Source organism: Stigmatopora nigra, unplaced genomic scaffold, assembly GCF_051989575.1.
Source record: "Stigmatopora nigra isolate UIUO_SnigA unplaced genomic scaffold, RoL_Snig_1.1 HiC_scaffold_27, whole genome shotgun sequence".
In the NCBI taxonomy this organism is placed as follows: Eukaryota; Metazoa; Chordata; class Actinopteri; order Syngnathiformes; family Syngnathidae; genus Stigmatopora; species Stigmatopora nigra.
In genome coordinates, this window is record NW_027551606.1 from 1,050,174 (window position 1) to 1,078,036 (window position 27,863).

Consider the following 27,863-nt stretch of genomic DNA (forward strand, 5'->3'; position numbering starts at 1 on the left):
GTCAGAGACACATAGTAACTGTGTATATATTGTATAATCGTCCAATTCAAGTAAGTTTTTCATTTAGCATCATTCTAAGTGATAGAAATTAAATTATAGTGAAAACTATGATACTTGGCCAAAACGTGATTTTCAGCGCATGAAAAGCACATTAAGGCAATAAAAACTAAAATGTTCCCCCGCTGCGAAACAAACTGTCAGAGACACATAGTTACTGTGTATATAGTGTAAAATTGTCCAATTCAAGTAAGATTTTCCTTTTTTTTTTCATTCTTAGTGATAGAAAATAAGTTATAATGAAAACTATCATACTCGGCCAAAACATGATTTTCAGTGCATGAAAAGCACATTAAGGCAATAAAAACTGAAGTGTTCCCCTGCTGCCAAACAAATCGTCAGATTCTGTATAAAAATAATCTAGGGATGTTCAGAAGTTCTGTTATGCCCGAATCAATGACCTCAATTTGGGCACTTTATTTACAAGTGGTGGTTTTTAAGAACCAGGCCCAGTCGGTTCTGGTTGGTGCTTTTACCCAGATATAGTATCCATTGTGTGGGTAGATGTATTTTCACTATTCTGTCTAAAAATAAAGATCCAGGACAGTTTTGGGGCTATTTCCCACCATAAATAGTGTCCAAAACATGCATTTTGCGATACAAAATAGTGGCTGCATTATAACAGGGTCCAGTCGGTTCTGGTGGGTGTTTGTATACGAAACTTGTGTCCAATTATGATGGGGATGTATACTTGACTATTCTGTATAGAAGTAATCATCTAGCGATGTTCAGAAGTTCTGTTATGCCCGAATGAATTACTTTCATTTGGTCACTTTATTTACAAGTGGTGGTTTAGAAACAGGCCCAGTCGGTTTTGGTTGGTGCTTTTACCCAGAATTTGTGTTTATTGTGTGAGTGGATGTATTTTCACTATTTTGTATAACAATAATGATCAAGGATGGTTCTGGAGCTATTTCCCACCACAAACAGTGTCCAAAACAGGCATTTTGCGGTTAAAGTAGTGGTTGTATTAGAACCAGGACCAGTCGGTTCTGGTTCATGTTTTTACCCAGAAATTGTGTCCAATGATGATGGGGATGTATTTTTGATTATTCTTTATGAAAATAATATTCTAGGGATGTTCAGAAGTTCTGTTATGCCTGAAACAATGACCTCAATTTGGGCACTTTAATTACAAGTGGTTGTTTAGAACCAGGCCCAGTCGGTTCTGGTTGGTGCTTTACCCACAATTAGTGTCGATTGTGTGAGTGGATGTATTTTCACTATTCTCTGTAAGAATAAAGATCCAGGGATGTTCTGAGACTATTTCCCACCATAAATAGTGTCAAAAACATGCATTTTGCGACAAAAATAGTGGTTGTATTAGAACCAGGCCCAGTCGGTTCTGGTTTGTGTCTACACCCGTAATGTGTGTCCAATAGGAATGGGGTTGTATTTTTGACTATTCTGTATTAAAAAATATCATCTAGGGATGTTCAGAAGTTTTTCTATGCCCGAATAAATGACCTCCATTTGGGCACTTTATTTTGCATGGTGGTTGTAGTAGAACCAAGCCGAGTCGGTTCTGGTTGGTGCTTTTACCCAGAGTTAGTGTTGATTGTGTAGGTGGATGTATTTTCACTATTCTGTCTAAAAATAAAGATCCAGGATGGTTCTAGGGGTATTTGCCATCATAAATAGTCTCCAAAACATGCATTTTGCGATAAAAAATAGTAGTTGCATTATAACTGGGTCGTCTCGGTTCTGGTTGCTGTTTATATCCGAAACTTGTGTCCAAAGATGATGGGGATGTATATTTTACTGTTCTGTTTAAACATAATCATGCAGGGATGTTTTGTGGCTTTTTTTATACAAGAATCATAAACCTCCATTATGGATCGTTATTTTGCATGGTGGTTGAATTAGAACCAGGCCCAGTCGGTTCTGGTTGATGTATGTAGCCGGAACTTGTGTCAAATGATAATGGGGATGTATTTTTGACTATTCTCTTTAAAAATAATCATCTAGGGATTTTCAGAAGTTTTTTTATGCCCTAATCAATGACCTCCCTTTGGGCACTTTATTTTGCATAGTGGTTGTATTAGAACCAGGCCCAGTCGGTTCTGGTTTGTGTATACACCCGTAACTTGTGTCCGATGGGAATGGGGTTGTATTTTTCACTATTCTGTATAAAAATTGTCATCTAGGGATGTTCAGAAGTTATTTTATGCCCGAATAAATGACCTCCATTGGGGCACTTTATTTTGCATGGTGGTTGTATTAGAACCAAGCCCAGTCGGTTTTGGTTGGGTCTTATACCCAGAGTTAGTAATGATTGTGTAGGTGGATGTATTTTCACAATTCTGTCTAAAATTAAAGATCCAGGATGGTTCTAGGGCTATTTCCCAGCATAAAATTTCTCCAAAACATGCATTTTGCGATAAAAAATAGTAGTTGCATTATAACTGGGTCCAGTCGGGTCTGGTTGCTGTTTATATCTGAAACTTGTGTCCAAAGATGATTGGGATGTATATTTTACTATTCTGTTTAAAAATAATCATGCAGGGATGTTTTGGGGCTTTTTTTATACAAGAATAAAAAACCTCCAATGGATCTTAATTTTGCATGGTTGTTGAATTAGAACCGGGACCAGTCAGTTCTGGTTGCCGCTTTTACCCAGATTTAGTGTCAATTGTGTGGATGGATGCATTTTCACTATTATGTGTAAAATTAAAGATGCAGGGATGTTTTGGGAATATTTCCCACCGTCAATAGTGTCCAAAACATTTTGCGATAAAAATAGTGGTTGTATTAGAACAAGGCCCAATCGGTTCTGGTTGGTGTATTTACCCAGAATTTGTGTTGGTTGAGTAGGTGGATGTAGTTTCACTATTTTCTATAAAAATAATGTTTCCCACCATAAACATTGTCCAAAACAGGCATTTTGCGATTAAAATAGTGGTCGTATTAGAACCGGGCCCAGTCGGTTCTGGTTGCCGCTTTTACCCAGATTTAGTGTCAATTGTTTGGATGGATGCATTTTCACTATTATGAGTAAAATTAAAGATGCAGGGATGTTTTGGGAATATTTCCCACCGTCAATAGTGTCCAAAACATTTTGCGATAAAAATAGTGGTTGTATTAGAACAAGGCCTAATCGGTTCTGGTTGATGTATTTACCCAGAATTTGTGTTGATTGAGTAGGTAGATGTAGTTTCACTATTTTCTATAAAAATAATGTTTCCCACCATAAACATTGTCCAAAACAGGCATTTTGCGATTAAAATAGTGGTCGTATTAGAACCGGGCCCAGTCGGTTCTGGTTGGTGGTTCTACCCATAATTAGTGTTGAATGTGTAGATGGATGTATTTTCACTATTCTGTGTAAAAATAATGATCCAGGATGGTTCTGGAGCTATTTTCCCTCCATAAACAGTGTCCAAAACAGGCATTCTGGGATTAAAATAGTGGTTGTATTAGAACCAGGCCCAGTCTGTTCTGGTTAGTGAATTTACCCGAAAAATTGTATCCATTGACGATGGGGATGTATTTTTGATTATTATGTATAAAAATAATCATCTAGGGATCTTCAGAAGTTCTGTTATTCCCGAATCAATGACCTCCATTTGGGCACATTATTGACGGAGCTCACGACCATGATCAAGTGTGTGGCTCGGATGTGTCCCTCAAACACAAATACTGGTCAGTCTCATCCAAAATCGTAATGGCTCAGTTCTTTTGAGTGGGAGCGGCAAGGAACGCCCTGCATTTGAAGACCATTGAAGGCAGGTTCCGGGCCTGTGTCGGCGCATCAGTCAGGCTGGGTAGCCGCCATGGCCCAGGTGATTTTCCAGGGCTGCCCTGCTCTTGACGGGGTGGCCACCCAGCGGGGCTGTGTGTGTGCCATGGTGGGAGACTCGTGCTGCCCCTTCATCCCTGCCGGCATGTCCTGCTCGGTCCATGATGCCCTGCAGGCTATTAGGAACATGCAGAGAGCTGTGACCGGAGATTCAGTTCCACAACGAGGATGGCTTGACTGGTTCTTCTCTGGCTCATGGAAACAGCCATTTCAATATTTCGATATTTTCACAGACACAAAAGGAGGGAATTGTGGGATGGACTGGCTAACTGGCTTAATAATTGTTTATTCTTGTCGCACCATGTGGTCATACTGGTTTTACCTTTGTTTGATAAGATCATAGAATGCAAGGTAGACTAGCCAAACTGGTTTTACAATTGAATTAAAAGATCATGGAATGTAAGAAAGACTAACTAGTTGGCCTTGCAATTGTTTGTTCGCCTCGAGAAATATAAGCAAGGCTGGCTAACAGGGTTTGCAATTTTTTCCTTGTATTGTGCGATGAGAAGAGGTTCAACTTCAGGAGTAACTGTCACTCTCCAGGTCATCTAGGGTCAAGTGCACACTTGAAAACTTTCATATTCGACCAAAACGTGCTTATCAGCACATAAAAAGCACATTTGGTGGTACGCGGGAAGAACGGCAGCAGACAAAAAGGCTATTTAGAAAGGTATCACCACTACGCAGAAGATCGTCGGCTACTCTGCCCTCACTGGAAGACATTGCCAGCCATCGTTACCTCAGCAGAGCCAGGGACATGATCAGGGACCCATGCCACCCTGGTCACAATCAGTTCCAGCTGCTGCTCTCTGGCAGACAGACGCTGTAAGTTTCCCACATCCGTTGGGACTCTAAACTTGGGGTAACACAACACAATCCCTTCTGTGTAATAACTTCGGGTGAGGTAATATGAATAGACATTAGGTACAAGGTGATCTGACACCTACATGCTGAATGAAGGTAAGTGAAAGACAGTGAGAGGTAAGTGATCCACTCAGGGGGTGGTGATGCAATGTATCCATAAAGGCAGAATTGTAAATTAAGAGTCTGGAGTCATAACTTGTAAAACTGTGTAAAACTGTCAGAGACACAAATGTCTCTCTATACATAGTGTAATATCATCAAATTTTATTTTTGTTTTATGGGTTATGGTTTGGGTTAGGGTTATTGTTAGGAGTTTGGGGTTATGGTTTGGGTTATGGTTATGGTTGGGGTTACGGTTTGGGTCAGGGTTATTGTTAGGGGTTGGGTTAATGGTTTGGGTTAGGGTTAATGTTAGGGGTTATGGTTTGGGTTATGGTTATGGTTGGGGTTATGGTTTGGGTTATGGTTTGGGTTATGGTTTGGGTTATGGTTTGGGTTATGGTTTGGGTTATGGTTTTGGTTATGGTTTGGGTTATGGTTTGGGTTATGGTTTGGGTTATGGTTTGGGTTATGGTTTGGGTTATGGTTTGGGTTATGGTTTGGGTTATGGTTTGGGTTAATGTTTGGGTTATGGTTTGGGTTATGGTTTGGGTTATGGTTTGGGTTATGGTTTGGGTTATGGTTTGGGTTATGGTTTGGGTTATGGTTTGGGTTATGGTTTGGGTTATGGTTTGGGTTAGTGTTATTGTTAGGGGATGGGGTTTTGGTTTGGGTTATTGTTAGGGGTTGGGGTTATAGTTTGGGTTAGGGTTATTGATAGGGGTTGGGGTTATGGTTATGGTTAGGGTTATTGTTAGGGGTTATGGTTTGGGTTATGGTTTGGGTTATGGTTTGGGTTATGGTTTGGGTTATGGTTTGGGTTATGGTTTGGGTTATGGTTTGGGTTATGGTTTGGGTTATGGTTTGGGTTATGGTTACGGTTATGGTTTGGGTTATGGTTTGGGTTATGGTTTGGGTTATGGTTTGGGTTATGGTTTGGGTTATGGTTTGGGTTATGGTTTGGGTTATGGTTTGGGTTATGGTTTGGGTTATGGTTTGGGTTAGGGTTATTGTTAGAGGTTGGGGTTATGGGTTGGGTTAGGGTTATTGTTAGGGGTTGGGGTTATGGTTATGGTTGGGGTTATGGTTTTGGTTAGGGTTATTTTTAGGGGTTGGGGTTATGGTTTGGGTTAGGGATATTGTTAGGGGTTAGGGGTTATTGTTTGGGTTATGGTTATGGTTGGGGTTATGGTTTGGGTTAGGGTTATTGTTAGGGGTAAGGGTTATGGTTTGGGTTAGGGTTACCGTTAGGTGTTATGGTTTGGCTTATGGTTATGGTTTGGGTTATGGTTAAGGTTGGGGTTATGGGTTGGGTTAGGGTTATTGTTAGGGGTTAGGGGTTATGGTTTGGGGTTATGGTTTGGGTTAGGGTTATTGTTAGGGGTTATGGTTAGGGTTATGGTTATGGTTGGGGTTATGATTTGGGTTAGGTTTAGGGTTATTGTTATGGGTTGGGGTTATGGTTATGGTTAGGGTTATGGTTATGGTTTGGGTTAGGGTTATTGTTAGGGGTTATGGTTTGGGTTATGGTTATGGTTTGGGTTATGGTTATGGTTGGGGTTATGGGTTGGGTTAGGGTTATTGTTAGGGGCTAGGGGTTATGGTTTGGGTTATGGTTATGGTTGGGGTTTTGGTTATGGTTGTGGTTATGTTTTGGGTTATGGTTATAGTTGGGGTTATGGTTTGGGTTAGCGTTGTTGTTAGGGGTTGGGGTTATGGTTTGGGTTATGGTTATGGTTGGGTTTATGGTTTTGGTTAGGGTTATTGTTAGGGGTTGGGGTTATGGTTTGGGTTAGGGATATTTGTTAGGGGTTATGGTTTGGGTTATGGTTTGAGTTATGTTTATGGTTTGGGTTATGGTTTGAGTTATGTTTATGGTTTAGGTTATGGTTATGGTTCTGGTTATGGTTATGGTTGGGGTTATGGGTTGGGTTAGGGTTATTGTTAGGGGTTATGGTTTGGGTTATGGTTATGGTTATGGTTATGGTTAGGGTTATGGTTATGGTTATGGTTGGGGTTATGGTTATGGTTGGGAATATGGTTATGGTTGGGGTTATGGTTTGGGTTAGGGTAATTGTTAGGGGTTAGGGGTTATGGTTTGGGTTATGGTTATGGTTGGGGTTATGGTTTGGGTTATGGTTATGGTTATGGTTTGGGTTATGGTTATGGTTATGGTTATGGTTATGGTTTGGGTTATGGTTTGGGTTATGGTTTGGGTTATGGTTTGGGTTATGGTTTGGGTTATGGTTTGGGTTATGGTTTGGGTTATGGTTTGGGTTATGGTTTGGGTTATGGTTTGGGTTATGGTTTTGGTTATGGTTTGCGTTATGGTTATGGTTTGGGTTATGTTTTGGGTTGTGGTTGGGGTTATGGTTATGGTTGGGAATCTGGTTATGGTTGGGAATCTGGTTATGGTTGGGGTTATGGTTTGGGTTAGGGTTATTGTTAGGGGTTATGGTTTGGGTTATGTTTATGGTTCGGGTTATGGTTTGGGTTAGGGTTATTGTTAGGGGTTGGGGTTTTGGTTTGGGTTAGGGTTATTGTTAGGGGTTGGGGTTATAGTTTGGGTTAGGGTTATTGTTAGGGGTTATGGTTTAGGTTATTGTTATGGTTGGGGTTATGGGTTGGGTTAGGGTTATTGTTAGGGGTTGGGGTTATGGTTATGGTTGGGGTTATGGTATTGGTTAGGGTTATTTTTAGGGGTTGGGGTTATGTTTGGGTTAGGGATATTGTTAGGGGTTAGGGGTTATGGTTTGGGTTATGGTTATGGTTGGGGTTATGGTTTTGGTTAGGGTTTGGGTTATGGTTTGGGTTATGGTTTGGGTTATGGTTTGGGTTGTGGTTGGGGTTATGGTTGGGAATATGGTTATGGTTGGGGTTATGGTTTGGGTTAGGGTTATTGTTAGGGGTTAGGGGTTATGGTTTGGGTTATGGTTAAGGTTCGGGTAATGGTTCGGGTTATGGTTTGGGTAAGGGTTATTGTTAGGGGTTATGGTTATGGTTACGGTTTTTGTTAGGGGTTAGGGGTTATGGTTTGGGTTATGGTTATGATTGGGGTTATGGTTATGGTTTGGGTTAGGGTTATTGATAGGGGTTGGGGTTATGGTTATGGTTAGGGTTATTGTTAGGGGTTAGGGGTTATGGTTTGGGTTATGGTTTGGGTTATGGTTTGGGTTATGGTTTGGGTTATGGTTTGGGTTATGGTTTGGGTTATGGTTTGGGTTATGGTTTAGGTTATGTTTTGGGTTATGGTATGGGTTATGGTTTCGGTTACTGTTTGGGTTATGGTTTTGGTTATGGTTTGGGTTATGGTTTTGGTTATGGTTTGGGTTATGGTTTGGGTTATGGTTTGGGTTATGGTTTGGGTTATGGTTTGGGTTAGGGTTATTGTTAGGGGTTGGGGTTTTGGTTTGGGTTAGGGTTATTGTTAGGTGTTAGGGTTATAGTTTGGATTAGGGTTATTGTTAGGGGTTATGGTTTAGGTTATTGTTATGGTTGGGGTTATGGGTTGGGTAGGGTTTTTGTTAGGGGTTGGGGTTATGGTTTGGGTTATGGTTGGGGTTATGGTTTTGGTTATTTTTAGGGGTTTGGGTTATGGTTTGGGTTAGGGATATTGTTAGGGGTTAGGGGTTATGGTTTGGGTTATGGTTATGGTTGGGGTTATGGTTTGGGTTAGGGTTATGGTTGGGGTTATGGTTTGGGTTAGGGTTATTGTTAGGGGTTAGGGTTATAGTTTGGGTTAGGGTTATTGTTAGGGGTTATGGTTTTGGTTATGGTTTGGATTATGGTTTGGGTTATGGTTTGGGTTATGGTTTGGGTTATGGTTTGGGTTATGGTTTGGGTTATGGTTTGGGTTATGGTTTGGGTTATGGTTTGGGTTATGGTTTGGGTTATGGTTTGGGTTATGGTTTGGGTTATGGTTTGGGGTTATGGTTTGGGTTATGGTTTGGGTTATGGTTTGGGTTATGGTTTGGGTTATGGTTTGGGTTATGGTTTGGGTTATGGTTTGGGTTATGGTTTGGGTTATGGTTTGGGTTATGGTTTGGGTTATGGTTTTGGTTATGGTTTGGGTTATGGTTTGGGTTATGGTTTGGGTTATGGTTTGGGTTATGGTTTGGGTTGTGGTTGGGGTTATGGTTGGGAATATGGTTATGGTTGGGGTTATGGTTTGGGTTAGGGTTATTGTTAGGGGTTAGGGGTTATGGTTTGGGTTATGGTTAAGGTTCGGGTTATGGTTTGGGTAAGGGTTATTGTTAGGGGTTATGGTTAGGGTTTTTGTTAGGGGTTAGGGGTTATGGTTTGGGATATGGTTAAGGTTCGGGTAATGGTTCGGGTTATGGTTTGGGTAAGGGTTATTGTTAGGGGTTATGGTTATGGTTAGGGTTTTTGTTAGGGGTTAGGGGTTATGGTTTGGGTTATGGTTATGGTTGGGGTTAAGGTTATGGTTTGGGTTAGGGTTATTGATAGGGGTTGGGGTTATGGTTATGGTTAGGGTTATTGTTGGGGGTTAGGGGTTATGGTTTGGGTTATGGTTTGGGTTATGGTTTGGGTTATGGTTTGGGTTATGGTTTAGGTTATGTTTTGGGTTATGGTATGGGTTATGGTTTCGGTTATGGTTTGGGTTATGGTTTTGGTTATGGTTTGGGTTATGGTTTGGGTTATGGTTTGGGTTATGGTTTGGGTTATGGTTTGGTTTATGGTTTGGGTTAGGGTTATTGTTAGGGGTTGGGGTTTTGGTTTGGGTTAGGGTTATTGTTAGGGGTTATGGTTTAGGTTATTGTTATGGTTGGGGTTATGGGTTGGGTTAGGGTTATTGTTAGGGGTTGGGGTTATGGTTTGTGTTATGGTTATGGTTGGGGTTACGGTTTTGGTTATTTTTAGGGCTTTGGGTTATGGTTTGGGTTAGGGATATTGTTAGGGGTTAGGGGTTATGGTTTGGGTTATGGTTATGGTTGGGGTTATGGTTTGGGTTAGGGTTATTGTTAGGGGTTAGGGTTATGGTTTGGGTTAGGGTTATTGTTAGGGGTTATGGTTTTGGTTATGGTTTGGGTTATGGTTATGGTTGGGGTTATGGTTGAGGTTATGGTTTGGGTTAAGGTTATTTTTAGGAGTTAGGGGTTATGGTTTGGGTTAAGGTTATTTTTAGGAGTTAGGGGTTATGGTTTGGGTTAGGGTTATTGTTGGGAGTTTGGGTTTATGGTTTGGGTTATGGTTATGGTTGGGGTTAATATTTGGGTTAGGGTTATTGTTAGGGGTTATGGTTTGGGTTATGGTTATGGTTGGGGTTATGGTTTGGGTTATGGTTTGGGTTATGGTTTGGGTTATGGTTTGGGTTATGGTTTGGGTTATGGTTTGGGTTATGGTTTGGGTTATGGTTATGGTTGGGGTTATGGTTATGGTTTGGGTTGGGTTTATTGTTAGGGGTTGGGGTTATGGTTGGGGTTATGGTTATGGTTGGGGTTATGGTTATGGTTGGGGTTATGGTTTTGGTTGGGGTTATGGTTATGGTTTAGGGTTATTGTTAGGGGTAGGGCTTATGGTTTGGGTTAGGGTTATTGTTAGGGGTTAAGGGTTATGGTTGGGTTTATGGCTATGGTTGGGGTTGGGGTTAGGGTTTGGGTTTGGGTTTGGGTTAGGGTTAGGGTTATTGTTATGGGTTGGGGTTATGGTTTATGGTTTATGTTAGGGTTATTGTTAAGGGTTAGGGGTTTTGGTTTGGGTTAGGGTTATTGTTAGGGGTTAGGGGTTATGGTTTGGGTGATGGTTTGGGTGATGGTTTGGGTGATGGTTTGGGTGATGGTTTGGGTGATGGTTTGGGTGATGGTTTGGGTGATGGTTTGGGTGATGGTTTTGGTTATGGTTTTGGTTATGGTTTGGGTTATGGTTTGGGTTATGGTTTGGGTTATGGTTTGGGTTATGGTTTGGGTTATGGTTTGGGTTATGGTTATGGTTGGGGTTATGGTTATGGTTTGGGTTAGGGTTATTGTTAGGGGTTGGGGTTATGGTTTGGGTTAGGGCTATTGTTAGGTGTTATGGTTTTGCTTATGGTTAAGGTTTGGGTTATTGTTATGGTTGGGGCTATGGGTTGGGTTAGGGTTATTGTTAGGGGTTATGGTTGGGGTTATGGTTATGGTTGGGATTATGGTTATGGTTGGGGTTATGGTTATGGTTGGGGTTATGGTTATGAATGGGGTTATGGGTATGGTTGGGGTTATGGTTTGGTTTAGGGTTATTGTTAGGGGTAGGGGTTATGATTTGGGTTAGGGTTATTTTTAGGGGTTAGGGGTTCTGGTTGGGTTTATGGTTATGGTTGGGGTTATGGTTTGGTTTAGGGTTATTGTTAGGGGTAGGGGTTATGATTTGGGTTAGGGTTATTTTTAGGGGTTAGGGGTTCTGGTTGGGTTTATGGTTATGGTTGGGGTTAGGGTTTGGTTTAGGGTTAGGGTTAAGGTTAGGTTTAGGGTTATTGTTAGGGGTTGCGGTTATGGTTTATGATTTATGTTAGGGTTATTGTTAAGGGTTAGGGGTTATGGTTTGGGATATGGTTAATGTTAAGGGTTGGGGGTTATGGTTTGGGTTATGTTATGGTTGGGGTTGTGGTTATGGATTGGATTATGGTTTGGATTAGGGTTATTGTAAGGGGTTATGGTTTGGGTTATGGTTATGGTTATGGTTGGGGTTATGGTTATGGTTTGGGTTAGGGTTATTGATAGGGGTTGGGGTTATGGGTATGGTTATGGTTATTGTTAGGGGTTAGGGGTTATGGTTTGGGTTATGGTTTGGGTTATGGTTTGGGTTATGGTTTGGGTTATGGTTTGGGTTATGGTTTGGGTTATGGTTTGGGTCATGGTTTGGGTTATGGTTTGGGTTATGGTTTGGGTTATGGTTTGGGTTATGGTTTGGTTATGGTTTGGGTTATGGTTTGGGTTATGGTTTGGGTTATGGTTTGGGTTATGGTTTGGGTTATGGTTTGGGTAATGGTTATTGTTAGGGGTTGGGGTTTTGGTTTGGGTTAGGGTCATTGTTAGGTGTTAGGGTTATAGTTTGTGTTAGGGTTATTGTTAGGGATTATTGTTTAGGTTATTGTTATGGTTGGGGTTATGGGTTGGTTTAGGGTTATTGTTAGGGGTTGGGGTTATGGTTTGGGTTATGGTTATGGTTGGGGTTATGGTTTTGGTTATTTTTAGGGCTTTGGGTTATGGTTTGGGTTAGGGATATTGTTAGGGGTTAGGGGTTATGGTTTGGGTTATGGTTATGGTTATGGTTTTGGTTATGGTTATGGTTTTGGTTATGGTTTGCGTTATGGTTATGGTTGGGGTTATGGTTGAGGTTATGGTTTGGGTTAAGGTTATTTTTAGGAGTTAGGGGTTATGGTTTGGGTTAAGGTTATTTTTAGGAGTTAGGGGTTATGGTTTGGGTTAGGGTTATTGTTGGGAGTTTGGGGTTATGGTTTGGGTTATGGTTATGGTTGGGGTTAATATTTGGGTTAGGGTTATTGTTAGGGGTTGGGCTTTTGGTTTGGGTTAGGGTTAATGTTAGGGGTTATGGTTTGGGTTATGGTTATGGTTGGGGTTATGGTTTGGGTAACGGTTTGGGTTATGGTTTGGGTTATGGTTTGGGTTATGGTTTGGGTTATGGTTTGGGTTATGGTTTGGGTTATGGTTATGGTTGGGGTTATGGTTATGGTTGGGGTTATGGTTATGGTTTGGGTTGGGTTTATTGTTAGGGGTTGGGGTTATGGTTGGGGTTATGGTTATGGTTGGGGTTATGGTTATGGTTTAGGGTTTTTGTTAGGGGTAGGGCTTATGGTTTGGGTTAGGGTTATTGTTAGGGGTTAAGGGTTATGGTTGGGTTTATGGCTATGGTTGGGGTTAGGGTTAGGGTTATGGTTATGGTTTGGGTTAGGGTTAGGGTTATTGTTATGGGTTGGGGTTATGGTTTATGGTTTATGTTAGGGTTATTGTTAAGGGTTAAGGGTTATGGTTTGGGTTAGGGTTATTGTTAGGGGTTAGGGGTTATGGTTTGGGTGATGGTTTGGGTGATGGTTTTGGTTATGGTTTGGGTTATGGTTTGGGTTATGGTTTGGGTTATGGTTTGGGTTATGGTTTGGGTTATGGTTTGGGTTATGGTTTGGGTTATGGTTTGGGTTATGGTTTGGGTTATGGTTTGGGTTATGGTTTGGGTTATGGTTTGGGTTATGGTTTGGGTTATGGTTTGGGTTGTGGTTGGGGTTATGGTTATGGTTGGGAATATGGTTATGGTTGGGGTTATGGTTTGGGTTAGGGTTATTGTTAGGGGTTATGGTTTGGGTTATGTTTATGGTTCGGGTTATGGTTTGGGTTAGGGTTATTGTTAGGGGTTATGGTTATGGTTATGGTTTTTGTTAGGGGTTAGGGGTTATAGTTTGGGTTATGTTTATGGTTATGGTTGGGGTTATGGTTATGGTTTGGGTTAGGGTTATTGATAGGGGTTGGGGTTATGGTTATGGTTAGGGTTATTGTTAGGGGTTGGGGTTATAGTTTGGGTTAGGGTTATTGTTAGGGGTTATGGTTTAGGTTATTGTTATGGTTGGGATTATGGGTTGGGTTAGGGTTATTGATAGGGGTTGGGGTAATGGTTATGGTTAGGGTTATTATTAGGGGTTAGGGGTTATGGTTTGGGTTAGGGTTATTGTTAGGGGTTGGGGTTTTGGTTTGGGTTAGGGTTATTGTTAGGAGTTGGGTTTATAGTTTGGGTTAGGGTTATTGTTAGGGGTTATGGTTTAGGTTATTGTTATGGTTGGGGTTATGGGTTGGGTTATGGTTGGGGTTATGGTTGGGGTTATGGTTGGGGTTATGGTTGGGGTTATGGTTGGGGTTATGGTTGGGGTTATGGTTTGGGTTATGGTTGGGATTATGGTTGGGGTTATGGTTGGGGTTATGGTTTGGGTTAAGGTTATTGTTAGGAGTTAGGGGTTATGGTTTGGGTTAGGGTTATTGTTAGGAGTTTGGGGTTATGGTTTGGGTTATGGTTATGGTTGGGGTTACGGTTTGGGTTAGGGTTATTGTTAGGGGTTGGGTTAATGGTTTGGGTTAGGGTTAATGTTAGGGGTTATGGTTTGGGTTATGGTTATGGTTGGGGTTATGGTTTGGGTTATGGTTATGGTTGGGGTTATGGTTATGGTTTAGGTTAGGGTTATTGTTAGGGGTTGGGGTTATGGTTTTGGTTAGGGCTATTGTTAGGTGTTATGGTTTTGCTTATGGTTATGGTTTGGGTTATTGTTATGGTTGGGGTTATGGGTTGGGTTAGGGTTATTGTTAGGGGTTATGGTTGGGGTTATGGTTATGGTTGGGGTTATGGTTATGGTTGGTGTTATGGTTATGGTTGGGGTTATGGTTTGGTTTAGGGTTATTGTTAGGGGTAGGGGTTATGATTTGGGTTAGGGTTATTTTTAGGGGTTAGGGGTTCTGGTTGGGTTTATGGTTATGGTTGAGGTTAGGGTTTGGGTTAGGGTTAGGGTTAGGGTTAGGGTTATTGTTAGGGGTTGGGGTTATGGTTTATGGTTTATGTTAGGGTTATTGTTAAGGGTTAGGGGTTATGGTTTGGGGTATGGTTAATGTTAGGGGTTGGGGTTTATGGTTTGGGTTATGTTATGGTTGGGGTTATGGTTGAGGTTATGGTTTGGGTTAAGGTTATTTTTAGGAGTTAGGGGTTATGGTTTGGGTTAAGGTTATTTTTAGGAGTTAGGGGTTATGGTTTGGGTTAGGGTTATTGTTGGGAGTTTGGGGTTATGGTTTGGGTTATGGTTATGGTTGGGGTTAATATTTGGGTTAGGGTTATTGTTAGGGGTTGGGCTTTTGGTTTGGGTTAGGGTTAATGTTAGGGGTTATGGTTTGGGTTATGGTTATGGTTGGGGTTATGGTTTGGGTAACGGTTTGGGTTATGGTTTGGGTTATGGTTTGGGTTATGGTTTGGGTTATGGTTTGGGTTATGGTTTGGGTTATGGTTTGGGTTATGGTTATGGTTGGGGTTATGGTTATGGTTGGGGTTATGGTTATGGTTTGGGTTGGGTTTATTGTTAGGGGTTGGGGTTATGGTTGGGGTTATGGTTATGGTTGGGGTTATGGTTATGGTTTAGGGTTTTTGTTAGGGGTAGGGCTTATGGTTTGGGTTAGGGTTATTGTTAGGGGTTAAGGGTTATGGTTGGGTTTATGGCTATGGTTGGGGTTAGGGTTAGGGTTATGGTTATGGTTTGGGTTAGGGTTAGGGTTAGGGTTAGGGTTATTGTTATGGGTTGGGGTTATGGTTTATGGTTTATGTTAGGGTTATTGTTAAGGGTTAAGGGTTATGGTTTGGGTTAGGGTTATTGTTAGGGGTTAGGGGTTATGGTTTGGGTGATGGTTTGGGTGATGGTTTTGGTTATGGTTTGGGTTATGGTTTGGGTTATGGTTTGGGTTATGGTTTGGGTTATGGTTTGGGTTATGGTTTGGGTTATGGTTTGGGTTATGGTTTGGGTTATGGTTTGGGTTATGGTTTGGGTTATGGTTTGGGTTATGGTTTGGGTTATGGTTTGGGTTGTGGTTGGGGTTATGGTTATGGTTGGGAATATGGTTATGGTTGGGGTTATGGTTTGGGTTAGGGTTATTGTTAGGGGTTATGGTTTGGGTTATGTTTATGGTTCGGGTTATGGTTTGGGTTAGGGTTATTGTTAGGGGTTATGGTTATGGTTATGGTTTTTGTTAGGGGTTAGGGGTTATAGTTTGGGTTATGTTTATGGTTATGGTTGGGGTTATGGTTATGGTTTGGGTTAGGGTTATTGATAGGGGTTGGGGTTATGGTTATGGTTAGGGTTATTGTTAGGGGTTGGGGTTATAGTTTGGGTTAGGGTTATTGTTAGGGGTTATGGTTTAGGTTATTGTTATGGTTGGGATTATGGGTTGGGTTAGGGTTATTGATAGGGGTTGGGGTAATGGTTATGGTTAGGGTTATTATTAGGGGTTAGGGGTTATGGTTTGGGTTAGGGTTATTGTTAGGGGTTGGGGTTTTGGTTTGGGTTAGGGTTATTGTTAGGAGTTGGGTTTATAGTTTGGGTTAGGGTTATTGTTAGGGGTTATGGTTTAGGTTATTGTTATGGTTGGGGTTATGGGTTGGGTTATGGTTGGGGTTATGGTTGGGGTTATGGTTGGGGTTATGGTTGGGGTTATGGTTGGGGTTATGGTTGGGGTTATGGTTGGGGTTATGGTTTGGGTTATGGTTGGGATTATGGTTGGGGTTATGGTTGGGGTTATGGTTTGGGTTAAGGTTATTGTTAGGAGTGAGGGGTTATGGTTTGGGTTAGGGTTATTGTTAGGAGTTTGGGGTTATGGTTTGGGTTATGGTTATGGTTGGGGTTACGGTTTGGGTTAGGGTTATTGTTAGGGGTTGGGTTAATGGTTTGGGTTAGGGTTAATGTTAGGGGTTATGGTTTGGGTTATGGTTATGGTTGGGGTTATGGTTTGGGTTATGGTTATGGTTGGGGTTATGGTTATGGTTTGGGTTAGGGTTATTGTTAGGGGTTGGGGTTATGGTTTTGGTTAGGGCTATTGTTAGGTGTTATGGTTTTGCTTATGGTTATGGTTTGGGTTATTGTTATGGTTGGGGTTATGGGTTGGGTTAGGGTTATTGTTAGGGGTTATGGTTGGGGTTATGGTTATGGTTGGGGTTATGGTTATGGTTGGTGTTATGGTTATGGTTGGGGTTATGGTTTGGTTTAGGGTTATTGTTAGGGGTAGGGGTTATGATTTGGGTTAGGGTTATTTTTAGGGGTTAGGGGTTCTGGTTGGGTTTATGGTTATGGTTGAGGTTAGGGTTTGGGTTAGGGTTAGGGTTAGGGTTAGGGTTATTGTTAGGGGTTGGGGTTATGGTTTATGGTTTATGTTAGGGTTATTGTTAAGGGTTAGGGGTTATGGTTTGGGGTATGGTTAATGTTAGGGGTTGGGGTTTATGGTTTGGGTTATGTTATGGTTGGGGTTGTGGTTATGGATTGGATTATGGTTTGGATTAGGGTTATTGTAAGGGGTTATGGTTTTGGTTATGTTATGGTATGGGTTAGGTTATTGTTCGGGGTTAGGGTTTATGGTTTGGGTTATGGTTATGGTTGGGGTTATGGTTTGGGTTATGGTTGTTGTTAGGGGTTGGGGTTATGGTTTGGGTTAGGGTTATTGTTAGGGGTTATGGTTTGGGTTATGCTTATGGATGGGGTTATGGTTATGGTTGGGGTTATGGTTTGGGTTAGGGTTATTGTTAGGGGTTATGGTTTGGGTTATGCTTATGGTTGGGGTTATGGTTTGGGTTAGGGTTATTGTTAGGGGTTGGGGTTATGGTTTGGGATAGGGTTATTATTGGGGTAGACCTGCCAACTGGTTTAATAATTGTTTGTTCATGTCCAGCCAATGTGGCCAAACTGGTTTTACAATTGTTTGTTAGGACAGTGGAACGAGGAAAAGCCAACTAGCTGGCCTTGCAATTGTTTGTTCGCACTACGAATTGTAAGATAGCTAACTAGCTGGCCTTGCAATTGTTTGTACGTATTGTGGAATATGGCCAACTCACTTTGGAACTGTTTGTTCGAAACGCGCAATATAAGATAGGCTGCGGCAGTTTGTGTGTGCTATAAAAATATCATGTTTGCATACAACTTAAACCTGCTAATGTCTAACCATATTAGCCCAAAGTTTTGTTTACATAAGCTCTGTCCTACATCACTGTCTTAGAAATATTACCCTATAGTTCCTATAAAAAGACTGAGCTCTGTTCATTCAGAGAGAATCGCGAGGAAGGCAGGCTGTGAGAGGTTCACAGCTGTCGGAGCATTCTCCAACCATCCTGCAGTCCGGTAATAAACCTATTTCTTATTTAAATTGATCTCACTCGTTCTTAACCTGCTCCTGAAGTTGTATTTTCAGACCTATCAGTTATTGTTAGGGGTTAGGGGTTGTGGTTTGGGTTATGGTTATGGTTGGGGTTATGGTTTGGGTTATGGTTATGGTTGGGGTTATGGTTGGGGTTATGGTTGGGGTTATGGTTGGGTTAGGGTTATTGTTAGGGGTTAGGGGGCATGCTTTGGGTTAGGGTTATTGTTAGCGGTTGGGGGTATGTTTGGGTTAGGGTTATTTTTAGGGGGTTAGGGGTTATGGTTTGGGTTTTGGTTATAGTTATGGTTATGGTTGGGGTTAAGGTTATGGTTAGGGTTAATGTTAGGGGTTGTGGTTTGGGTTATGGTTATGGTTGGGGTTATGGTTTGGGTTAAGGTTATTGTTAGGGGTTGGGGTTATGGTTTGGATAATGGTTTGGGTTATGGTTTGGGTTATGGTTTGGGTTATGGTTTGGGTTATGGTTTGGGTTATGGTTTGGGTTATGGTTTGGGTTATGGTTTGGGTTATGGTTTGGGTTATGGTTTGGGTTATGGTTTGGGTTATGGTTTGGGTTATGGTTTGGGTTATGGTTTGGGTTATGGTTTGGGTTATGGTTTGGGTTATGGTTTGGGTTATGGTTTGGGTTATGGTTTGGGTTATGGTTTGGGTTATGGTTATGGTTGGGGTTATGGTTGTGGTTAGGGTTATTGTTAGGGGTTGGGGTTAGGGTTTGGGTTAGGGTTTGGGTTAGGGTTATTGTTAGGGGTTAGGGGTTATGGTTTGGATTATGGTTTGGGTTATGGTTTGGGTTATGGTTTGGGTTACGGTTTGGGTTATGGTTTGGGTTATGGTTTGGGTTATGGTTTGGGTTATGGTTTGGGTTATGGTTTGGGTTATGGTTTGGGTTATGGTTTGGGTTATGGTTTGGGTTATGGTTTGGGTTATGGTTTGGGTTATGGTTTGGGTTATGGTTTGGGTTATGGTTTGGGTTATGGTTTGGGTTATGGTTTGGGTTATGGTTTGGGTTATGGTTTGGGTTATGGTTTGGGTTATGGTTTGGGTTTTGGTTTGGGTTATGGTTTGGGTTATGGTTTGGGTTATGGTTTGGGTTATGCTTTGGGTTACGCTTTGGGTTACGCTTTGGGTTACGGTTTGGGTTACGGTTTGGGTTACGGTTTGGGTTACGGTTTGGGTTACGGTTTGGGTTACGGTTTGGTTTACGGTTTGGGTTACGGTTTGGGTTACGGTTTGGGTTACGGTTTGGGCTACGGTTTCGGTTACGGTTTGGGTTACGGTTTGGGTTCCGGTTTGGGTTACGGTTTGGGTTACGGTTTGGGTTACGGTTTGGGTTACGGTTTGGGTTACGGTTTGGGTTACGGTTTGGGTTACGGTTTGGGTTATGGTTGGGGTTATGCTTCGGGTTATGGTTTGGGTTAGGGTTATTGCTAGGGGTTTGGGTTAGGGTTATTGTCAGGGGTTAGGGGTTATGGTAATGGTTGGGGTTATGGTTATGGTTGGGGTTATGGTTATGGTTGGGGTTATGGTTATTGTTGGGGTTATGGTTATGGTTGGGGTTATGGTTTGGGTTAAGGTTATTGTTATGGGTTGGGGTTATTCCCGAGCGGTCTCCCAACCAGGAAGGAAGTTATTTAGGCTTTAGAAGGCCGAAAGGAGATGGACACCCATGAAATGTCGAAAAAGATCCGGAGCATGATGCTCACAGAACCTGGTATTCGCAAGCGGTCTCCCAAACAGAAACTAACCAGGCCCGAACCATGCTTGACTTCCAAGATCGGACGAAATCAGGCCTTTTCGGGGTGGTATGGCCGTGAACGATACTGCACCAGCAGGTGGACCCCCATGAAATGTCGAAAAAAGATCTGGGACATGATGCTCACAGCACCTGGTATTCCCAAGTGGTCTCCCAAACAGGTACTAACCAGGCCCGCCCGAACCATGCTTGGCTTCTGAGATCGGACGAGATCGGGCCTTTTCAGGGTGGTATGACCGCGTGCGGTACTGCACCAGCAGATGGACACCCATGAAACGTCGAAAAAAGATCTGGGACATGATGCTCACAGCACTTGGTATTCCCAAGCGGTCTCCCAAACAGGTACTAACCAGGCCCGAACCATGCTTGACTTCCGATATCGGACGAGATAAGGCCTTTTCGGGTAGTATGGCCGTGAGCCACAATGCACCAGCAGATGGACACCCATCAAATGTCGAAAAAGATGCGGGGTATGATGATCACCTCACCTGGTATTCCCAAGCGGTCTCCCAAACAGGTACTAACCAGGCCCGAACAACGTTTGGCTTCCGAGATCGGACGAGATCGGGCCTTTTCAGGGTGGTATGGCCGTGAGCGGTAATGCTCCATTAGATGGACACCCATTAAATGTCGAAAAAGATGCGGGGCATGACACTAACAGCACCTGGTATTCCCAAGCAGTCTCCCAAGCAGGTACTAACCAGGTCCAAACCATGCTTGGCTTCCGATACCGGACGAGATCGGGCCTTTTCAGGGTGGTATGGCCGTGAGCTGTACAATGTCAGCAGATGGACTTCCATGAAATGTCGAAAAAAGATCTGGGACATGACACTAACAGCACCTGGTATTCCCAAGCAGTCTCCCAAGCAGGTACTAACCAGGTCCAAACCATGCTTGGCTTCCGATATCGGACGAGATCGGGCCTTTTCAGGGTGGTATGTCCGTGAGCGGTATTGTGCCAGGAGATGGACACCATGAAATGTCGAAAAAAGATCTGGGACATGATGCTAACAGCACCTGGTATTCCCATGTGGACTCCCAAACAGGTACTAAGCAGGCCCGAACCATGCTTGGCTTCTAAGATCGGACGAGATCGGGCCTTTTCATGGTGGTATAGCCGTGAGCGGTGCTGCACCAGCAGATGGACACCCATGAAATGTCGAAAAAGATGCGGGGCATGATGCTCACAGCACCTGGTATTCCCAAGCAGTCTCCCAAACAGGTACTAACCAGGCCCAAACCATGCTTGGCTTCCGATATCGGACTAGATCGGGCCTTTTCAGGGGGGTATGACCGCATTCGGTACTGCGCCAGCAGATGGACACCCATGAAATGTCGAAAAAGATGCGGGGCATGATGTTCCAATTTTCGGCATGGGGGTCGTGTATTTGGGTCCGGTGTTGGCAAAAGGGCGGGTCCTCTTTGGACGGCCATTCGTTAATGTAGTCGACTCGGTTGCTGCCCATTATTTTCTTGCTTTAATTCCTTCGACTACTAGGTGAATGCAGTTTGTCAGAAAGGATCGCTTCAATGAAATGTCGCCCGGACGTGTAAAGGAGGGAAGTCCTTCAGGCTTTGGAAGGCCGAAAGTATATGGACACCCATGAAATGTCGAAAAAAGATCTGGGACATGATGCTCACAGTGCCTGGTATTCCCAAGCGGTCTCCCAAACAGGTACTAACCAGGCCCGAACCATGCTTGACTTCCAGGATCGAACGAGATCAGGCCTTTTTAGGGTGGTATGGCCGTGAGCGGTACTGCACCAGCAGATGGACACCCATGAAATGTCGAAAAAGATGCGGGGCATGATGCTCACAGCACCTGGTATTCCCAAGCGGTCTCCCAAACAGGTACTAACCAGGCCCAAACTATGCTTGGCTTCCGAGGTCGGACGAGATCGGGCCTTTTCAGGGTGGTATGGCCGTGAGCGGTACATTGGCAGCAGATGGACACCCATGAAATGTCGAAAAAGATGCGGGGCATGATGCTCACAGCACCCAGTATTCCCAAGCGGTCTCCCGAGCAGGTACTAACCAGGCCTAACCATGCTTGGCTTCTGAGTTCGGACGTGATCGGGCCTATTCAGGGTGGTATGGCCGTGAGCGGTAATTCCCCAGCAGATGGACACCCATGAAATGTCGAAAAAGATGCGGGGCATGATGCTCACTGCACCTGGTATTCCCAAGCGGTCTCCAAAATAGGTACTTACCAGGCCCGAACTATGCTTGGCTTCCGAGCTCAGACGAGATTGGGCCTTATCAGGATGGTATGGCCGTGAGCAGTATAGTGCCAGCAGATGGACACCCATGAAATGTCAAAAAAAGATCTGGGACATGATGCTCACAGCACCTGGTATTCCCAAGCGATCTCCCAAACAGGTACTAACCAGGCCCGAATCATGCTTGGCTTCCGAGATCGGACGAGATCGGGCCTTTTCAGGGTGGTATGGCCGTGAGCAGTACAATACCTGCAGATGGACACCCATGAAATGTCGAAAAAATCTGGGATATGATCAGATCTGGGTCATGATGCTCACAGCACCTGGTATTCCCAAGCGGTCTCCCAAACAGGTATTAACCAGGCCCGAACCATGCTTGGCTTCCGAGATCGGACGAGATCGGGCCTTTTCAGGGTGGTAAGGCTGTGTGCGGTATTGCGTCAGCAGTTGGACATCCATGAAATGTCGAAAAAGATGCGGGGCATGATGCTCACAGCACCTGGTATTCCCAAGCGGTCTCCCAAACAGGTACTTACCAGGCCCGAACCATGCATGGCTTCCGAGATCGGACGAGATCGGGCCTTTTCAGGGTGGTAAGGCTGTGTGCGGTATTGCGCCAGCAGTTGGACATCCATGAAATGTCGAAAAAGATGCGGGGCATGATGCTCACAGCACCTGGTATTCCCAAGCGGTCTCCCAAACAGGTACTTACCAGGCCCGAACCATGCTTGGCCTGCGAGATCGGATGAGATCGGGCCTTTTCAGGGTGGTATGGCCGTGAGCGGTGGCGCACCCACGGAAAGCACCCCTTTGAAAAATCCTAAAGACCCATTTCCATGGAAGTCGAATTAAATACACTTTTGCGTTTTATGGAGGTCCTATTTTATACATTTTGAGCATTTCTGGAGGTCTATTTCTCCATGGAAGTCTATTTTTATACACTTTCACGTTTTATGGAGGTCCTATTTTATACATTTTAAGCATTTCTGGAGGTTTATTTCTCCATGGAAGTCTATTTTCATACACTCACGTTTTATGGAGGTCTCTTTTTATACATTTTGGTGATTTCTGGAGGTCTATTTTAATACATTTTTACCATTTATGGAGGTCCATTTAAATACACTTTTATCAATCATGGAGGTCTATTTTAATACATTTTCACTATTTATGGAGGTCTATTTAAACACTTTTACCATTTATGGAGGTCTATTTTAATACATTTTCACCATTTAAGGAGGTCTATTTAAAAACATTTTCAACATTTATGGAGGACCATTTTTATACACTTTACCCATTTATGGAGGTCTATTTTAATACACTTCCACCATTCATGGAGGTCTATTTTAATACACTTTAACCATTTATGGAGGTCGAATTAAATACATTCTATGTGAATATGCATGTTTTGGGCCCCTATTTTGACCAGAACCAGCCTGGATCCTTATTTTTAAACAGAATAGTTAAATATACATTCAACCAGTCATATGACACTATTTGTGTATAAAATAAACATCCAGAACCGATTGAGCCTTTTTCTAATACAAAATATGTGATGTTAAAGTGTCCAAAGTCGATGTCATTGATTTGGACATAACAGAACTTCTGAACATCCCTGGATGATAATTTTATACAGAATAGTCAATTATAGATCCCTTTCATCATTGGACACCATCCCCGTGTCAATAGACCAACCAGAACCAACACCGACCGGTTATAATACAGGTACATTTTGTATCGCAAATTAGCATGTTTTTGACACTATTTATGGTGGCAAATAACCCTAGAACATGCTACGATGATGATTTTAACACAGAATAGTCAGAAATACATTCACCCACAAATATGAGACTATTCCTGAGTAAAGGCACCAACCAGAACTGATTTGGCTCGGTTCTAATACAAGCATTCCTCGTAAATAAAGTGATCAATTGGAGGTCATTGATTTGGACATAACTAAGCCCCAGAACATAACTGGATGATAATTTTTATAGACATTAGTCAATAATAGATCCCTTTTATCATTGGACACCATTTCCGTGACAATAGACCAACCAGAACCGACACCGACCGGTTATAATACAGGCACTGATTTTATCGCAATTTTGCAAGTTTTTGACACTATTTGTTGTCGGCTATAGCCCCAGAACCAGTTAGGATGATTATTTTTTCACAAATTAACAAAAATACCTCTACCAACATAATGGACAAAGTTCCTAAGTAAATGCACTAACCAGAACCGACTGGGCCCAGTTCTAATACAAGCATTCCTTGTAAATAAAGTGGTCAATTGGAGGTCATTGATTAGACATAACTAAGGCCCAGAACATAACTGGATGATATTTTTAGTTAAGGTTATTTTTAAGGTTAGATTAGTCAGAAATAGATCAATGTCATCATTTGACACCATCCCCAACTAAATACACCCACCCGAACCGGAATGGGCCGGTTATAATACAAGCACTGATTTTGCCGGAATTTTACAAGTCTTTGACACTATTTGTTGTCGCCTATAGCCCAAGGACCAGCTAGGATGATTATTTTTTCAGAGATGATCGAAAAATAATCTACCAACATAATGGACAAAGGTCCCGAGTAAATGCACCATCCAGAACCGATATGAACCGGTTCTAATACAACAACGTCGCAAAATAAAGTGGTAAATTGGAGATCATTGATTTGGACATTACTAAGGCCCAAAACAACCCAGGATGAAAAAAAAATTTCAGAACAGTAAAAATTAGATCCATATTTTTATTGGACACCATCCACAACTAAATAAACCCACCAGAACCGGAATGGACCGGTTATAATACCAGCACTGATTTTATCGCAAATATACTGGTTTTAGAGACTATTTGTTGTCGCACATAGTCCCAGAACCTGTTATGATGATAAATTTTACACAGAATATTAAAAATACATTGACCAACATGATGGACAAAGTTCCCGAGTAAATGCACCAACCAGAACCGATATGGACTGGTTCTAATACAACAACCATGCAAAAATCAAGTGGTCAATTCGAGGTCATTCATTGTAGTATAACTTAGCCCCAGAACATACCAGGATGATAAAAATGTAAATTTCATTAGAGAATACATTCATATCATCATTAGACACCAATTTTAGGCCAAACAACCCACCAGAACCGAACCCAACCTCTTATAATGCAGCCATTAATTTCATCGCAAATATGACTGTTTTGGACACTGTTTATGATGGGAAATAGCCCCAGAACCATCCTGGATCTTTATTTTTTCACAGAATGACAAAAATACATTAATCTACAAGGGGGAAAAAACTTTGTTTAATTGCTCCAAACAGAACCGACTGAGCTTGGTTCTAATACAAATAAAGTGGCAAAATACAGTACCCAAATGAAGGTCATTGATTATAGAATAACTAAGCCCCAGAATATGTCTTAATGATAAAACTTTAAAGTATATTAGAAAATAGATTCAAATCATCATTGGACACCAACCCTGTGTCAATAAACTAACCAGAACCGAAATGGACCGGTTATAATAAAGACATTGTTTTTATCGCAAATTAGCATGTTTTTGACATGTATTATAGTGGCAAATGGCCCCAGAAACATCCATAATCTTTATTTTTTCACAGAACGAGCAAAATAGATCCATCTACACAATATAAAAAAATTTAATTAATAGCATCCTCCAGAACCGACATGGACCGGTTCTAATACGACAACTATGCAAAAATTGAGTACCCAAATAGAGGTCATTGATTACGGTATAACTAAGCCCCAGAATATGTCTTAATGATAAAACTTTAAACTATAATAGAAAATAGATTCACATCATCATTGGACACCATCCCTGGGTCAATTTACCAACCAGAACCGAAATTGACCGGTTATAATAAAGACATTGTTTTTATCGCAAATTAGCATGTTTTTGACCTTTATTATGGTGGCAAATAGCCCCAGAACCATCCATAACCTTTATTTTTTCAAAGAATGAGCAAAATAGATCCATATACACAATATAAAAATATCTTATTAATAGCATCCTCCAGAACTGACATGGACCGGTTCTAATACGACAACTATGCAAAAATAGAGTACCCAAATAGAGGTCATTGATTATATTATAGCCCTAGAATATGCCTTAATGATAAAACTTTAAAGTATTTTAGAAAATATACCCACATCATCATTGGACACCAACCCTTTGTCAATACACTAACCAGAACCGAAATGGACCGGTTATAATAAAGACATTGTTTTTATTGCAAATTAGCATGTTTTGAGCACATTTTATAGTGGCAAATATCCACAGAACCATCTTTAATCTTTATTTTTCACAGAATAAGCAAAATAGTTCCATATACACAATATAAAAAAATTCAAGTTAATAGCACTAACCAGAACTGACATGGACCGGTTCTAATACAACAACCATGCAAAATCATAGTGGTCAATTGGATGTCATTGATTTGGACATAACAAAGCTCCAGAACATCCCTGGATGATGAAACTTTAAATCATATTAGAATCCACATCATCAATAGACACCATTTCCAGGTCAAACAACCCACCAGAACCGAACCCCAACCTCTTATAATGCAACCACTGAGTTTATCGCAAATAAGCATGTTTTTGATACTATTTATGGTGGGAAATAGTCCCAAAACGTTCCTGAAATTGTCCCAGAACCAGCCAGGATGATTATTTTTACACAAAAAACCGTAAATACCTCCACAAACATAATAGACACAATTTCTGGTTAATAACATCATTCAGAACCGATATGGACCAGTTCTAATACATGAAAATGTGCAAGATATAGTGCTCAAATAGAGGTCATTCATTATAGTATAACAAAGTTTCAGAACATGCCTGAATGATAATTTTTATACAGAATAGTCAATAATACTTTCCCATCATCATTGGAAACAAGTTTTGAGTAAATACACCAACCAGAACCGAAATGGACCGGTTCTAATACAAGCACTATTTTTATCGCAAATATACACTTTTTGACACTATTTGTGATGGCAAATAGCTCCAGAATGTCACTGGAAGTTTATTTTTTCACAGAATAATGATAATACATCTACCTATACGGGGGTAAAAATACTGGTTTATAGCATTCTCCAGAACCGACGTGGACCGGTTCTAATACAAGCACTATTTTTATCACAAAAATACACTTTTTGACAATATTTGTGATGGCAAATAGCCCCAGAATGTCCCTGGAAGTTTATTTTTTCACAGAATGATTATAATACATCTACCTATACGGGGGTAAAAATACTGGTTTATAGCATTCTCCAGAACCGACATGGACCGGTTCTAATACAACAACCATGCAAAAATAAAGTACACAAATAGAGGTCATTGATTTGGACATTACAAAGCCCCAGAACATCCATGGATGATAATTTTTATATAGAATAGTAATAGATCCATTTCATCATTGGACACAAGTCCTGAGTAAATACACCTACCAGAACCAAATTGGACCGGTTATATTACAGGTGTGACAGGGTAAAGTGAGTTAAGTTATAAATGAGTGCATGTGTTATGTAAAATTGGTTTTTGGGATTGGGGGTTTATCATTCTTTGATTATTGATGCCTCCAGCCAAATAGCAAGGGTATAGAGGGGTATTCGAGTTTTTGTGTAAAAATGGACTCACGTAGCTATCACGTGGTAATCACGCAAGTATCACGCAGGAGGCATGCGGGAGACATGCAGATGATGCGTGGGGGTCATGAAGCGGGGTGTAGTTAAAAGCAGAGGGGGTTTTCAGGCATATCACTAAAGGTTTGCTTGAAGTAAACAACTGGACCTGTCTGATTTTTCCGCCCTGTCTTTTAAAGGTATTTTGTTTTGTTTTGATGACCGATTGAGTGTGGTGTTTGCAAGAGACAATAGTTAGCATTTGAGAGAGAACATAATGTCTAGTAATGTTTGTTTACGTTTTTATGTGTGTGCGTGAATGTGCGAGTCTCGGGTTTATGGTTTATAGCAAGCTACCTTCGGCCGCCATTATAGCGTTAGCATGATAGTGTGCAGTATATGACGGCCGTCGTAAAGGAAGGTATGTTATTGCGATTTCATGAGCCTCGAGTAGAGCACGGGTAGTGGCGTTAGCAATGTACCCTCGGCCGCCATTAGCGTTAGCATTGTGATGTGTGTGTATGACGATCGTAGCA

At 41.8% G+C, this 27,863-nt stretch overlaps 12 pseudogenes; all 12 read right to left on the minus strand.

The window, feature by feature from the left end:
• Nucleotides 1-19,582: 19,582 nt before the first annotated feature.
• Nucleotides 19,583-19,706, minus strand: LOC144192870 (5S ribosomal RNA; annotated as a pseudogene).
• Nucleotides 19,707-19,938: 232 nt separating this feature from the next.
• Nucleotides 19,939-20,058, minus strand: LOC144192872 (5S ribosomal RNA; annotated as a pseudogene).
• Nucleotides 20,059-20,114: 56 nt separating this feature from the next.
• LOC144192873 (5S ribosomal RNA) lies at nucleotides 20,115-20,234 on the minus strand (annotated as a pseudogene).
• Nucleotides 20,235-20,291: 57 nt separating this feature from the next.
• LOC144192875 (5S ribosomal RNA) lies at nucleotides 20,292-20,411 on the minus strand (annotated as a pseudogene).
• Nucleotides 20,412-20,467: 56 nt separating this feature from the next.
• On the minus strand, nucleotides 20,468-20,587 carry LOC144192869 (5S ribosomal RNA; annotated as a pseudogene).
• Nucleotides 20,588-21,096: 509 nt separating this feature from the next.
• Nucleotides 21,097-21,216, minus strand: LOC144192874 (5S ribosomal RNA; annotated as a pseudogene).
• A 56-nt stretch (nucleotides 21,217-21,272) lies between these two features.
• LOC144192867 (5S ribosomal RNA) lies at nucleotides 21,273-21,392 on the minus strand (annotated as a pseudogene).
• Nucleotides 21,393-21,448: 56 nt separating this feature from the next.
• Nucleotides 21,449-21,567, minus strand: LOC144192879 (5S ribosomal RNA; annotated as a pseudogene).
• Nucleotides 21,568-21,800: 233 nt separating this feature from the next.
• Nucleotides 21,801-21,920, minus strand: LOC144192876 (5S ribosomal RNA; annotated as a pseudogene).
• Nucleotides 21,921-21,992: 72 nt separating this feature from the next.
• On the minus strand, nucleotides 21,993-22,112 carry LOC144192878 (5S ribosomal RNA; annotated as a pseudogene).
• A 56-nt stretch (nucleotides 22,113-22,168) lies between these two features.
• On the minus strand, nucleotides 22,169-22,288 carry LOC144192868 (5S ribosomal RNA; annotated as a pseudogene).
• Nucleotides 22,289-22,344: 56 nt separating this feature from the next.
• LOC144192877 (5S ribosomal RNA) lies at nucleotides 22,345-22,464 on the minus strand (annotated as a pseudogene).
• Between the last annotated feature and the right edge of the window lie 5,399 nt (nucleotides 22,465-27,863).